At 43.5% G+C, this 15,250-nt stretch overlaps 1 long non-coding RNA gene across 1 annotated transcript; it reads left to right on the top strand.

The window, feature by feature from the left end:
* The first annotated feature begins 5,784 nt into the window (after window positions 1-5,784).
* Window positions 5,785-13,873, top strand: LOC129380262 (uncharacterized). Its single transcript, XR_011890422.1, has 3 exons — window positions 5,785-5,983; window positions 6,954-6,998; window positions 13,617-13,873. It is a non-coding gene; the product is annotated as an uncharacterized lncRNA (long non-coding RNA).
* The last annotated feature ends 1,377 nt before the right edge of the window (window positions 13,874-15,250 follow it).

Raw genomic sequence — 15,250 nt, 5'->3', positions numbered from 1 at the left:
GAAATGATATTGTTAGGAAGAGTTGCGAAGAAATGGTTTTATTTACAGGAGATGGACGATGATCGCAGCGTGATAGTAGCGCAGTCCGGCCTCTTATGCTCCTCGTTCCCTTCGTCTTCTCTTCTTCTTGCATCTGCCTTTCGTATCCTTTCGTTTCCATCCTGACTCGCCCGTGGGGCGAATCAGGATGGACAAGCAGGGTAGAAAGGCTTCAGGCGAGCAATATGAGTCACCTGAGTGCTGCTTGATCGCCGACCATTGCACAGGAGGCGAGCTATGACGTAAGTGAGCTCGCTCAGGTGGTCCACAACTATAAATGGGCCTGAATATTGTGACAAGAACTTTTGGCACAATCCACGCTTGCCTTCCGGTGTCCAAAGAAGGACCAAGTTACCTTTATCGAACGATACTTGCACGTGACACTCGTCGTGTCGCTCTTTCGAACGGCTTTGCGAGATCAGAGTACGAAGACGAGCTATTCGACGGGATTCTTCGGCGAGAGACAAAGTCTTCTATACAGAATCGTCAATGTGCAGAACGAAGTTTAAGAAAGTGTCCAGAGAGCTTAGCGGTAACCTCGCATACAGGAGATAAAATGACCTATAGTTCGTTTTTCGCCGTGTTGTATGCGTTAATGATGAAGGGTAGCACATCGTCCCACGTTTTATGATTGGAGAAGACGTACATGGCAAGCATGTTGGTCAGCGTTCTGTTTGTCCTTTCAACGAGGCCATTGGTGTGTTGATGATACCGTGTGGAATGACGGAACTGCGAAGTGCACAATCGAAGTAACGCTTCAATCGCATCAGCAGCGAACTGGCGACCACGGTCGCTGATGATGAAATGTGGTGGGCCATGACGAAGGACCACGGAACGCAGCAGGAAAACCACCATCCAAACAGTGGTGGAAGACGGTATGGCTACAGTTTCTGCCTACCGTGTAAGATGGGCTATGCAGACATATATATAACGGTTCTTGTTGTTAGATAACGGGAACGGACCCAAAAGGTCAATGTCTACTTGCTCGAACGGCATACTAGGTAGTGTCAATTGCCGAAGGGGACCCGGGGCTGCGGTGGTCGGTCGCTTGTGACGTTGGCACGGTTCACAACTAGCGACATAGCGCTGGTTGTTTCGTACATCTTGGGTCAGTAAAAGCGCTCCTGCATGTGGTGTAGCGTTCGTAGGAAGCCGAAATGGCCTGATGTCACATCGTCATGCATGGCGCGTAGAAGGTCGGAGCGGAGACTTTCGGGGACAACAAGCAGAAAACGCGCTCCGTGCCCGGAGTAATTAGTTTTGTAGAGCAACTTATAACGGACAGTAAAGCGACCGCTGCCTTGAGAAGTACGGGCGGCGACAAAAAGCGGATCGAGGGAAAGGCCATTCCGTTGTTCTCTCTAAAAGACTGCCGCGTCAGGGAACGCAGAAGTAACAGCAGCGAAACAGTCGTCAAAATTATCAGCCTCGCAGTCGGTAGTTGCAAGAGGAATACGAAAGAGGCAGTCCGCGTCAGCGTGACGACGGCCACTCTTATACGATACCACAAAGTCGTATTCCTGGAGGCGCAGCGCCCAACGTGCGTGGCGACCAGAAGGACCACGAAAACCGACCAGCCAGTGTAAAGATTGATGGTCGGTGATAATCTGGAATGGTCTACCGTAAAAATAGCATCGAAACTTCCGTATGGCTAAAACAGCTGCCTTGCATTCCTGTTCGGAAACCGCGTAATTGCGTTCAGATTTGCTAAGGTAACGGCTGGCATATTCGACAACATGTTCTGCGCCACTATGACGTTGTATAAGCACCGCTCCTAACCCGATTCAGCTAGCATCGGCGTAAACTTCAGTCGGGCAAGATGGATCGATGTGACGCAAGAGGACTGCTGACGTTAGTATAAACATCAGTTGAGAGAATGACGCGTCACACTCTGGTGTCCAATTGAAGGACGCATTTCGTTGCAATATACTTGTCAACGAGTAAACCATGTCGGCAAACCGGGGAACAAAGCGATGAAAATACGAGCATAGGCCAATAATGAGCGAAGTTCTCGTGCTGACTACGGTGGCTTGAAGGAGCTCACCGCTTCAATCTTACGAGGATCGGGTCTGACGCCATTCTTGTCGAGTAATTGTCCCAGGACAAATGTTTCACGTTCGCCAAACTGACCTTTTTTTGAGTTTAGAACCAGTCTAGCTTTCTCGATGCAGTCGAGAACAAGGCTGAGGCGTTCTTTATGTTCTTCAAACGAGCGCTACAACATCATCGAGGTAGGACATGCATATCTTCCACTTTAGACCACGTAGTTCTGTGTCCATGAATCTTTCGAAGGTGGCAGGAGCATTGCAAAGGCCAAAAGCCATAAGATTAAATTCGAATAGGCCATCTGGAGTCACGAAAGCGCTCTTTTTCTTGTTGGCAGGGTCCATAGGTATTTGCCAATACCGCGATCGCAAATCATGGGTTGGGAAGAAGTATTGTGTAAGCAATCAATGACGTCATCAATTCGCCGGTAGTGGATAGACATCCTTCCTCGTCACTGCGTTTAGGTGTCTGTAATCTACGCAGAATCTCCAGGAGCCATCTTTTTTTCGGACCAGGATTACTGGGTCTGCCCATGGACTAGACGACTCTTGAACGACACCTTTGTTCATCATTTCCTTGAATTGCTCTGCAATATCTTTGCTGCGCTCGGAGGATAACACTCGGTAGGGCTTCTGGTGGAGTCGTCAGGCGACACGAAAAGGCATGGCAGAGAGAGCAAGCGCCATTTTCTACAACTGTTGTGAGTGCCGAATTGAATTGAACCGGATCCGAAAGATGCTAACTGTCCCAAGCTCTTACGTTTTAATCCAATCCAAGCCTTCTGGTAGCCGTTCTAATTCGTTCTATCGAATCGGACTGACTAAGCATTCATTCCGTTTTGTTCATCCGATAGCACACGACAGGGAATGATTGACAGCAGCCAGACGTCATGGCTCACGTCACAATTGACGTCATGGCGTTCGTCACGGTTCAAATTGATCAATCGTGTGTGGCTCGGTGGAACGGACCGCCTCCGCTCTATTTTGGAACATGTACAAGATAGCACCCCTAGTGTTCCCCTTTTCGAATACACATGAACGTTAGGGGACCATATCTCTAGCGTCCCCTGATCTTCTATGGCTCCTACAAAATATTATGTTTTGCTAGGTTATTTGTCTGCTAAGTGCTACAAATATTATGTTTTGCTAAGTCGCACTGCCTAAATAAGACCTTGAATCACCCAAGATGTACATCTCTGGCGTATTCTGAAATGACGATTTAAGCTGTGTTTTTGAAGCGTCGCATCATTCTTAAGTGAGGCAACAGGTATAATACTGGTCGTAACAAGAACGAGCCATAGCGTGAGCCGATGAGCTGTTTCTTGCTACCGTGATACCAAGGGCGCTACCAAGGGCGCTATAACGTAAATCTCTTCGCCTGCCTCTCACGCGAAGTAACAAAACCGCAAGAACTTACCGCGTCAAAGTGACGCGTACGCGTTAAAGATACATTAATCTGCCGAACAAAACTGAATTTTTTTCTCAACAGCTGCAGCCTGCCTCGTTCCAAAAGGAATAAAAGATTGCTGCCACCGATCGCTCCTGCACTGGCTACTCGCCCCTGCCGGAGAGCATGGGTGTATTTGCGTGTAATAAAAGTTTTTACGTTGCCGTGTAACGTTTTCGAGAACTTTCGGAAGGTTTACGACCTCGATCTGTCAACCGTTTTTTGCTGAGGATCTGTTTTAGCGTCATTCTTGAGCTTCCGTTGCATGCCGCTGCGATTGTCGACGAGCCACTGCAAGTTAAGTAAGAGAAAGCGGACCAATCGCAGACGCCGGCACCCACCTCTTCATCCGGATATCAATATTCAGTGCAGTGGCTCGGCCCCATTGAATCCCTCTGAACTTGAGCATGCACCTCGCCTCTTGTGAGCCAATTAGATAAGACAAGCCGCTCAGTGCAGGCAATGTTATTCGTTTTTCAAGCAAACAAAAGTGACCTCCTAAGAACGAGGCGAGCATTTGATTGGTTTGTTCAGACAACCCTGCGGGTGACTGCCCGATGCTTGTGTCGGCGGTTACGCAAATTTGACATCAGGAGAAACATATTGGAACCGTTTTACGTTATGCGGCCCCAGAATTACAATATTGATAATTACGTGACTGATACAAGTGTGCTTCGCAAAAATACAAACGTTTTGTCTTTGTTCGACTACAGAATTTGCGTTACTTTTGAAGGCAACACATTAACCTCATTGAATTGTCATGGAAACCACAGGCACTGGCGTTAGATTTCTCCCCAGAAATTAGCACGCAACTTTAAAACATGAAAAAAAAAAGTATTCCGTGTAGGCCGCAGCGAGGCAATTACAAGGATCTAGGTGTTTTAGTCCGGTGAATGATTTCAATATCTATGGGCTTACTTGGACAATCCTATGCCAAGTTGTTGGTTGTCCATAAAAGTTTCTAATTCTTGCATTCATTCTGAAGACGCAAGAACTTGCTGGCTTGTCACTATCATCATCAGCCTTCATTTCTACCGGAGGACGAAAACTTCTCTCAACGTTCGCCAAATACCCTTGTCTTCCGCTAGCTGCCTGGAAGGTGTGGCTTTCAATTTTCTCATTTTATCACCCCACAAAGTCTTGTATCGTTCTCGACTGGGTTTCCTCCTCTTGCCACAGAATGTGTGCCTTTAATTTAAAAAAAAGTTCCCCATGCATTACATTTCCTGCCCAGCTCCATATTCTTTCTCCTAATCTCAACTGGAAAATCTACTATCCCGGTTTCATGGCTGATTACACAAATCTATTTCCGGCTCTCACCATGGCGCTTAACGTTTCACGTACCTTCACTCGTTGCGCGGCTCCCAGCTTGTTCGCAAGTTTGTTTTTTGACGTCCAAGTTCCCGCCCTGCACGTTAGTACCGGTCGTGCGCAATGACTCTAGAGTAGTTGCTCCAAACATGATGATGAGCTACCGCTCATAGTTTCCTATTGCCTGCCGTATGAGCTCAGACAGATTTTCGTTCTCAAGAAAACTTCGTTCTCATGGCCACAGTCCCCTGCGAGCAACTAACCTGACAAACGCGCCGCTGCGCAAACTCTATTGGCTGTCTGCTGATCAGGAACTCTCGTTTTCTCGGCATCCCCAAATGAAATTGTTTGTTTATATAAGATTATTGCATATCAGAGTCACTGGTACGCGAGATGTGTGAAAGAAACGACCAAGGCACCGAATTTCATCGACAAAGTTCGCAATTCAACTCATGAGAGCTCTGCACGCCACTCTCGCTATCGCACATTGACCAAGAAGACCAGAGTAAATTTTCAAGAAGGATTTTCAGACAACAGGTTTAAGCTTTTGAAGTAGATGACACCTGTAAAAAAACACGTGTTTCTCATCACAAAGGATGCAGAAGCCTACTCCAGCTTCTACGTCACTCTATACTTCACACGTCAAGCTATAGCGTCAGCAAATAGCTCAATAACCTTTTTTAACGTTTACAAGATTGCTAATGCCACGCTGTGCTTCCTCTTCATAGAGTAATGGAGGCAATAAATTTAAAGCAAAAGATTTCAGTTTATTGACGTCAAATGCAGTGATACACATTTATTTGGTTTCTAATACTGTCCATTTGGACGTTCGAAGCCTTCTATACAAAATAACTCATAAACAATAGAAAAAGCAACGTTCAAAATTTTACGAGAGCATTGACGTTCACAAAGGTTTCTAGATTGATGTCTTTTGTTCTGTTTATACGATAGGTCAAACTTAATTTATGCCGCTTTTTTTTAATTTCTCATGATCAACCTATTTAAGGACTGCTGAGTACGTTCATACACAACACATCTCACGTTCACCTCGGGACCAACATGCAGAGCTTCCTTATCCTTTCGCTTTCGGCTGTTACGCTGAGCGTACTTCTAGTCGAAATGGGCCACATGCATCAGCTAAGTGAGTTTCAAGCTACATCTCTGTTTAGAATTTCGTATTGAAGCAATGTATTTCGTGCCGTTGTTGTAGGTTGTGCAGTGATTATTTTTGCAAAACGACAATGCGTCCATTAGCAGTAAAAAACCAGGACCTGGCGGCTCGAATCAGCCTTCTTTCTGTCTAATTTAGGGATGCTTAATGGAAGCCGTACAACTGCGCTGCAAAGAGGTTGGACCAGAAAGTGCACAAAACACATAGACTGTGGTTGAATTACGTTAGTGTACGAGAATTTCTGGCCTTCCTCTTTACGTGCATTCGCACAGATATCATGCGCCAGAGGAACCTGGAATAGCAATTATAAACGCGCTCGCCCTTCTTATATATATTATCCGGATGTCCCAATACCCATAACCTAGAAAGGCTCATTGCATTTGCAAGTTATTGTTCATAATTTGTAATTTTGCGGAAATCTTGCAATATGAAATTCAGCAGTGCCTAACTAAATAAGTTACCTTTCTTTCATCCCTCACATATGTTCATGTCATTAGTAGTATTGAAATGCATGTAGATAAGAAAGCACGCACTGTTGCAAGAATATACTCCTTTATCATCGTTGTGTCAATACCTGCATATGTGACTATAAACAATATCAACCAGGAAGGCAAAATGGATCCCAACGAGAAACGTCATGTGCAAAGTCTTACTTTGAGCCTACGTTCTACATTCAAATATAAAAGAATTTCATGAAGGAAGAAAAAAAAAACGATTGCTGCGCAATTTCTTAAAAATGAAGGTTACCCTTGATTTAGTTCTACACCTACGGCAGCAAAAAACAATATTACCAAGGTAAAAAGAACTAACAAAGCAATATTGTTACAATATACTGCACCAATAGCTTGACACTTCTTTTTATAAATCTTGTGGTAAGAGTCTTAGAAATATACTCACTCAATTAACGCCTGCTGTTGTCTTCCTATCTTTCCTATTTAAGATTGCAAACCACCAAATCAAGGAGGGAGCTGCCTTTTGCCTCAAAGTAAGTGATCATTTTAAGTGGTTTCTAGTGAGTGCTAATAAAGAAATAACTACTTTTTCACAGTATTGGTGCCAGTAAATTTATTGATATCATTGAAAAATTGGTGTGTGCGAAATGAGACTAGCAGTCATAGCGAGCCAGCGCTCCAAAGCAGCCTTTTCTTGAATATTTACGTAAGGTTACAAAACCCCAGCAAAAAAATTGTGTCTTTAAGTCTAAAACATATTATGCCCCACTGTGCAAAAGTCCGTTCCCGTGGGGTTGACTGAAACATCATACCGAAATGTCCGATGAAGGAAAGTGAAAACGGGACAAAAAATACCCAAATTCACGTCAAATTTCTCAAAGTGGTTGTTGAAAAAGAAGAAGTATATTATTGGCTTTCTAAAGGCAATTTCGCAAATTTCGGTCCAGGTGGGATTCGAAATCTGTAATTGGCATTGCAATACAAGCACGCCTCCCCGACCCCACAGCAGCGTCACGGTTCTGTTAGATTAAAAGTGCGGCCCTAGTGGGTGGGTTTGTGAACACATTACGGCGCCGCAAATGGCGTGGAAATGGCGCTACGTAATGAGTGAATAATATGAGCGCGTTCATAGTGTTCCGACGTCTACAAACGGTGTAATGCTTTCGGATTATCCCTTGTAAGCAGTCATAAGCGAAATATTTTTACCGTGCAAGTGGATTGTGACAGTTTCTGCTCTTGCCTTGAATGGAAATAAAGCTTATTCATGACCAGACAGTACTTCGTCACATCAGCCAGCTTATGCACAAACGGATTGTCATTTCTGGGCCATTTATCTCTTCCATAGTAACAAGAATTGTGGTGTAGATATTTTCTACCTTTAATCTCTCCTCCGCCGCGCGCAGCTGATCTTATCATGAGAGCGACTCATCTAACATGCGAGCGGTAAATCTGATGACTGGCCTGAATCAGAAAGGCATCATATTTCATATAATCTTTTTAGTTAGTAGTAACCCGGAGGCCTTCAGACAATGGAAACGTTCATTGAATTAAAAAGGAAGAACCGCACGAACACGCTAGAATGACACATTTTTGATAGAACAATGCTATTTGCTATCAAGCTAACATGTCATAATACTTGCTAAACGATGCGTCAATCTGAAAAGAAGAAAGTGATTCGAGGTAACTCGCTTATAGAGACTTGGACAATGCTTGTTTACGTTTGAAAACACACTAATGCGATCGAAGCCTGCTGTATTCATTTTAGACAACTTAATGCACACTTAGACGGCTTTATGTTTTAATGCTTAGAAAGTGACAATTATTTTTTATTTCGGTTTTCAATGCCATAAGGGTGGCCCCTGGTTTACAGGTGAGAAGCAGAGGAAGCGAGTGGCTCAGTTTTGGTAATCATGACCATATAAAGCCAACAGACAAGGAAGCCATGGAAAGCACTGGGGAAATTAGCTGTGGTTGAAATTGAAATGTCCAAAAAATAATCAAGAAAGGGACATGAAAGTTGACGAAAAGATAACGTGTCACCGGTCGGAGCTGCACCCTCAACCTCCGCATTAAGCTTGCGTTGAAACACTAGTCGTGCGTACTAAGGTGATGGCTATGAGACCGTCTACTTACTTGGGTGTTCACACTTTGCTTGATCTAGCTCTTGCCGTGTTAGCCAGTGCTCATCAGAGCCAACGTGGGCGGATGAGGAACTTCATTTTTTCTGCCCTAAGCTCACGTGTTACGTGACGTCATTGCGCAAAAAAAAGGGATGTCGCACATCCGCCCACCTTGTCTCTATGTGGCGCTGGCTAACAGTCGTACAGCTAGATATAGTAAAACACAAATACCCAAGTTATGCGACCGTTTGATAGCCGTCACCATAGGACAATTCCTAGTGCGACGATCGCGTAATGAAGAAGTTGTGGGTTCGGCTCTCACCGGCGACACGTTATCTTTTCGTCCAGTTTCATTTAAGTTTCTTTAATACTTTCTAAATTTCAATTTCAACCACAGCTAATTTCCCGTATGCTTCCTTTGGCTTCATTGTTTGTGGACATTTAATTGTCCTAGTTTGGAGGTGTCTCAAGACAACACACGATGGTCTTAAAAATGGTGCGGGACTGCCAAAAAGAGAAATATTAACCGATTTAACTAATACCGCTTGAGAATGAGTCACGCGATAAGCTTTCTGTACGAGCAAGTAACGCTAAGACCGCGTTAGTCGTTCAACTTTCAAGGGCCAACAATGCGTACTACTTCCTACATTTTGGTGAATAATTTTGTTGTTGCCATAGCGCACACTAAATTGAGCTTTTCCAGTCACGTAGCTTTGCTTAGAAATAAAAACAAATTCAACAGATCCAACGTGCATTTTCGAGAATCTACATATAGCTAAGCTTATGACGCCGTGTTCGCGCGCACTTTCTGACCGAGCGCACAGATGCCCGAACAAGAAGCTCTGCAATGCAGGGCGCATTTTACCGCAACCAGCGTTACAGGTGTTTAATAAGGCAAGCTGTCTTTCTGCGCCATCGGTTTCGGGTACTCTACCTCTTCTTGGAGGCGCTCATGCGACCGTTCACGCAGTGGCCAGGTTTGCGCACAGCACGCGCGAAGTGAGGCCGTTTCTTCTGGTGCCCTCTCACTCATGGAAGAAGGAAAAAAAATAACTGGGAGGGAGCGTCACGTGATTCTGCTAGCCTAGGCAAGCCAACATCCTCTGAAGTCGCCCCTTCCTCTCGCCGGGGCCTTGTGCGCGCGGTGCATTTTGGGTAGGAATAGGCCCACATTGTTGCCGGACCATTCGTGTTTCAGATTTACGTGCATTATTTTGTAAGATTGTGTGGTTCGAAGTCCCTACACTCTCGAGACGTGCCTATTCAGTTCTCGCCGGTCTGTTGCGAGGCAGAAGGCATTGAGCAGAACGACAGTGTCGCCTGGGACCGTCTGCCATAACAGTGGGCCTCAAATATGGTCGGGGTTCCCGGCTCGCCATTCTATCGTTGAGCACAAGATTGGCAATTTTTTTTCTCACGGAAAAGCAGTCGCTGCGGACCCTGGACGCTCGCTAGTGCGCCCGCAAATGTTTGCAGGTGCGAAAGACATCATATTGTTTCCCAGAAGATGCCCCGACACGCGACAATTCGCTGTCGGAAGGGTGGCTTGGTTGCCTTTACACGTTTGCAGGGAGAAAGGTTCGCTCGTTTGCCTTAAACAGCCCCAAGACGCGCTTGAATTCCTTCACTCAACCTCGGTGTGCTTGCCATGCCAACTACGTGCAGATATTCCAAAACACCGAAGCAGATGTAACCAAAGCGAACCGACTAAAGCTACCGCTTGCCTATCAAGTGAGCGCCTATTTCCCATCATCCCATTCCTATAAAATTTTTTTATGACTAGGCTTTAAAATTGTCACGTGATGCTCCCTCCTAGTATTTTCCTTCCTCTATGCTCTACCCTTACTCATCGCGGCTCGCCGACTCGCGCCTCTCTCGCCCTTCCCACCAGTGGTTAATGATTCGCATGCGTAGGCCGGCTTTCCCCTTTAGTAGTATGAGCCATTGCTCCTAGATGCCACCACCATCCCGCATCCAATCATGAGTTGTTCGGCAATAGTGCAGAAGCAGCAGACGGCGGTGGCCATGGGCAGAAAAGTTAAGCATGGTTAGCACACAAATCATTCGCATAAAACCCTGTTATTTGTTTATATCGAGCTTCATACCAGTATATCGAGAATTATAGGGCCTATATATTTACGGGTAACACATCGTTTTAAGTAGTATCGATACTGGAAGTGTAGAGGCTTTGTTATAACCAAAGACGCTGTCATGTTTACAAAAAAGTATGCTATTTTAAAATTCGCAATGTGCTGACTCTGTTGCATAAGAAAAATCCGAACACATTTCGCTCTCAATGTCCGGCTAGATTACAGAGGAGAGGGAGCGCTTGAAATTCACGAATGATTAGCTCAATTTTTAGGAAGGTAAAGAGCAAGGGAAATTACTGGACTGCCACCCCTTTCTCTTTAAAAGCAATCATTTTTTATGCTCAGTCTTCAGAACATGAATAAAATTGACAAGGTGTATTCGGCAGCCGCTCAATCGTTTTTGTCAAACCTCCACTGATACAATGATCTTTTCTTTGTCTTCTTCCATAAATTGAGCTTTTGTGACCAGTTGCCCGAAAACACGCACGTGAACGAAATAAAAAGTCATTTAAAAAAAAGATGTCTAGGACGCGTCCCGTGTGGTCGGTGTTTGTATATTTCAATAATTTTGCCATCAATATCCGCGACCAGACATGTTTTTATCGATCCGTATATTTCAAATTGCATCTCGCATAGCGAAACATGTTAGCTTGGTGCATAAAACGTTATAACTTTATTTGGTATTATGGGTCATTTTGGACTAAACACAAGTTATACAGAAGTCATTATCAAGGAATGCTTCCAGAAAGTGTTTTGCATCCGGTGCAAATTACAAGGGTACCAAACTTTAGACCTCAGCCTAATTTTCCTAACGATGACAGGAAGTTAGTAGTAGGGTCATTCCACGCCAAGTGTCCCAAGTGCGGCGAATAATAATTTATCTCTAAAATTACGAAAAAATTACAAATGTATAGCCATTACTTGCACAGCATCTTCCCAATATATTTTGAATGGAAAGAAAATTGTGGCCACGTGAGCGCCTTTTGAAGTTCACGAAATGATGGAAAACCAGGCGCAGAAAACAAGTTAGCCAAATATGTACCGTTTGGCGCATCACTTCAAAGTTTGGGGATTTACTTTGTGTGAACATTGTCCTTTTATTATAAAACAGTTTCACAAAATCACATCATGTTTTTTACTCCTTAGCACCGAGGTGAAAATGCGCAAATTCTAGCGTTTTGCAAAATTTTCACCGAAGGACGGTCAGGGTAGAAAACCTCAAATTACTTTTATAGAACTTGCCCTAAAACGTGCTTTCTTCTAAAATATTATTTTCGCTATGTGCTGTTCACAGGCTCCAAAATAAAAGCTTGAATTGGAAAAAAAACGCTATTCTGGCCTGTGTTTGGACGTTAGCAACACACTAAGGTTGTTCATGAAAAAAAAATCAGTAGAAAAGCGGATATTATTCAGAAAAATAACTTTCTCCGCAGAAACTTTAACGAAAGTAATTTGCGTTACATTCAGAAAAATATTTTTGAGTTTGAGTCCCGTCATTGCACTACTTTCGTTCGCGCTTCCGCTTCGCCTGATAGCATGCTGGTGGGAAATACAAACCAAGGTGGTGCACATGGTGGACTGTGTTGAGGAATAAAAACCGAGATCACCAGGAGTTCGTAAAAATGTGAATCTTGAAGGTATGCTTACTTAAAGTGCATCGACATTGCGCACTTCCATGCTACCGAAAGTACACATATGCGGCCGCCCACGCGTGAAGCTGTAAGAGTGGTTCACAAATCACTTTCATTTTCTCAGACTACTTTTATAAATGTATTCCGTGGAAATGGTTTGCTGAGGGTAAGTTGGCCTTGAAAATGGGAGAACGGACCTCAGGGATGTGTAAAACCCACTTATTTACGCAGACACTCCTCTCAACTTTGCAGTAATAATGTATTTTCACCACCTTCACTGTGTAAAGAGCGTTTCCACGTCAAGGCATGACGGACACCAGTGTAGTATCACGAACGGTTTAGCCGTTGTTGATTAATGACGAACGTAAGTCATGAAGCACCCGCTACATTGCCGATGTGCCTGACCGAAGACCGCAGAATGCAATTATTGAAGCTTATGATGCTTGTTGGCCCTTTCCCCAACATAAACAGTGCACATTTAAATTATTGTCTATGACATGTCTATGTCATGTCTTACTGAAGTCGTTCCTTTCCAACTGCAAAGCCAGAATTTACACTGTAATATTCTTATGTATAGATACTTCCGCGTGCTTCCTGCTAGAGAAAGAAAAAAGCATCAGTAGATGACAGCGTGCCCTTCACATATATTTCATACTGACAACCCTATAGGATAACTGCGTAAGATTCCTGAACCCCAACACATACCTCATTCATGAGTAAGAAATGCATCGTCTATTTTGTGTGATTGTTCATGTAAGACAGCGTCCTTGATTTATAGACCTCCAGGTTGACTAGGTATATGTTAGTTGAACAACATACGTTTACTTGAACACAGTCTGAAGAAGCCCTAATGACAATTCATTCATTCAATCCTATTTTTTAAATAACCTATGCATTTATACTTGGTTCGGCAAGAATGGGAGTGCTATGGTGGGTTTTATGCATATTCCGAACTCTACCTGTGATGGGATGCGACTTCTGTGCTGAACCGCCGTCATTTACCTGAATTCTTCAATTTTACTCGCAGACCTAAAGAGTGCATATCCTAAACAAAACAAAAGCGAGTATACGAAACTCGTTTTTCGTGTCTACCTCATTTCGGCTCGTCGAAGGCGTGCGTTTGATGACCCTGTTAGAGAGCCATCTTGTTATGCAACATGTTCTTCTAACAGCATTATACAACTGTTGCGTGCGACCCCAAACAATTCTGTTCACTCATTATGGCACAACAGACATCGCGATAAAACAATACTTAGAAAGGCTTCTGAAGTTCTGCTTGAAGAAAATGCATTTTTCTCTCTTTCTTACAGCGTGCAATTGTTCCATGCCGCCGGAGCACCCTAACGGATCTGACCATTTCACCTACAACGTTCGCACAAACTCATGCATTCCAATCAAAACAATGGAAACAAGGAATACCAGTTGCAACGTTTTTGACAATCGAACACAATGCGAGTACTTCTGTGCTGATGGTGAGGAATACTATAACTATGAGTCATCAGAAGAGGATTACGAGTGAGAAGAGGGTGAAAATGAAGGCTTATAAGGCTTCCAGAACGCTGGTGAATAAAAGCCTATTGCTTTTACACTGTCATTCAAATTTGCTGTCTTGCATAATCTTTGAAAACGAGCTCCATGCACTGAACATCAGTTTTATTTTTTTTACAAGATTATGAAGTGGGTCGACACGAAAGACAGAAACAACTTCTGTTGCGTTAACGAGCTATACCCCAATTATAACTGCCCTCACTGTGTTAGTACTCCTAAGTGGCCATGATTAGAGTTAAAAATTTGAAACCTTGCACGCATATGACTTACTACATATCACTGGTGGCAAAAAGGGGTTAACTGAGGGGCTCCATTTTGATTGATCATATCATTAGAAGCCAACAAACAAGTACACTAAAGAAAACAGGGGAAATTACTTGTACTTACTAATTGAAATTATGAAATGATAAATAATGACAATGAATGCGGATTAAAAAACAACTTGCGGCGTGTGAGGAACGATCCCGCGGCATTACGCGTGCGATGCTTTTCTCATCGTACGCGTACAAGTAATTTTCCTTTTGTTTTCGCTAGTGTGTTTGTGTGTTAGAGCATCGCACGCGTAATTAAAAGACGCGGGATCGTTGCCCACCTGCGGCAAGTTGTTCTTTCATCCATTTTATTTGTCATTTTTTATTATTTCTTTCATTCAATTAGTGGGCTCAAGTAATTTCCCCTGTGTTTTCCTTGGTGTCTTTGTTGGCTTCTCAAGATAGACATGCCCGGTGTGATTCATGTTTAGGCTCAATGTCAAATACGCTTCTCCTAGACATAAATAAACACGCCTATCACACTTCCACGCTGTTGCTGAGAACAGTTAAAACGAAGTACTATAATATAGACGAGAAATGGACGACCTAATGCTAAGACATTTGAAGTTCAGATTCAGATAAAAAAAAATAAAGGCTTATAATCACTGTCGGCTCCCTGAACCGTACGAAACAAGAGACCATTAACAAATATTCTAGAACTGAATGTTAAGACTCGGGTGGAAAGAATGAAGTCCGCCATCGCCGCATTTAGGATAAAGATGGGGGCAATATTTGGAGGCAGGGGGCACTGAACGTCGTTATATGAACGCGACCTGAGTCCATAAATCGTAAAAAAAAGATGTGTTAAACGGGCACGCAAGATCAATTGGTAATGTTTAAAAAGACTGGGGACTTGTAGATATGAACTTAAGCAATGCAAGGAACAGAATTATCTTCAGCTTCGCAAATGGACTATATGATCAGCAATGAGTGTAATTGTAAAATTCGTTTCATTTCCAAGATTCTTTCATGCAGCAGAGTGGAATTCTCAGAGTGGCGATTGCAATCAATACACTCATTAATAAAAACAGCATTGAAATTGCATTTCGAAAAAAAAATAGCATTGGCATAGAACACAAGACAAA

Source organism: Dermacentor andersoni, chromosome 10 (assembly GCF_023375885.2).
Source record: "Dermacentor andersoni chromosome 10, qqDerAnde1_hic_scaffold, whole genome shotgun sequence".
Classification (NCBI taxonomy): domain Eukaryota; kingdom Metazoa; phylum Arthropoda; class Arachnida; order Ixodida; family Ixodidae; genus Dermacentor; species Dermacentor andersoni.
Note: the sequence above shows the minus strand (reverse complement) of the source record. Positions and strands in the feature narration are given on the sequence as shown.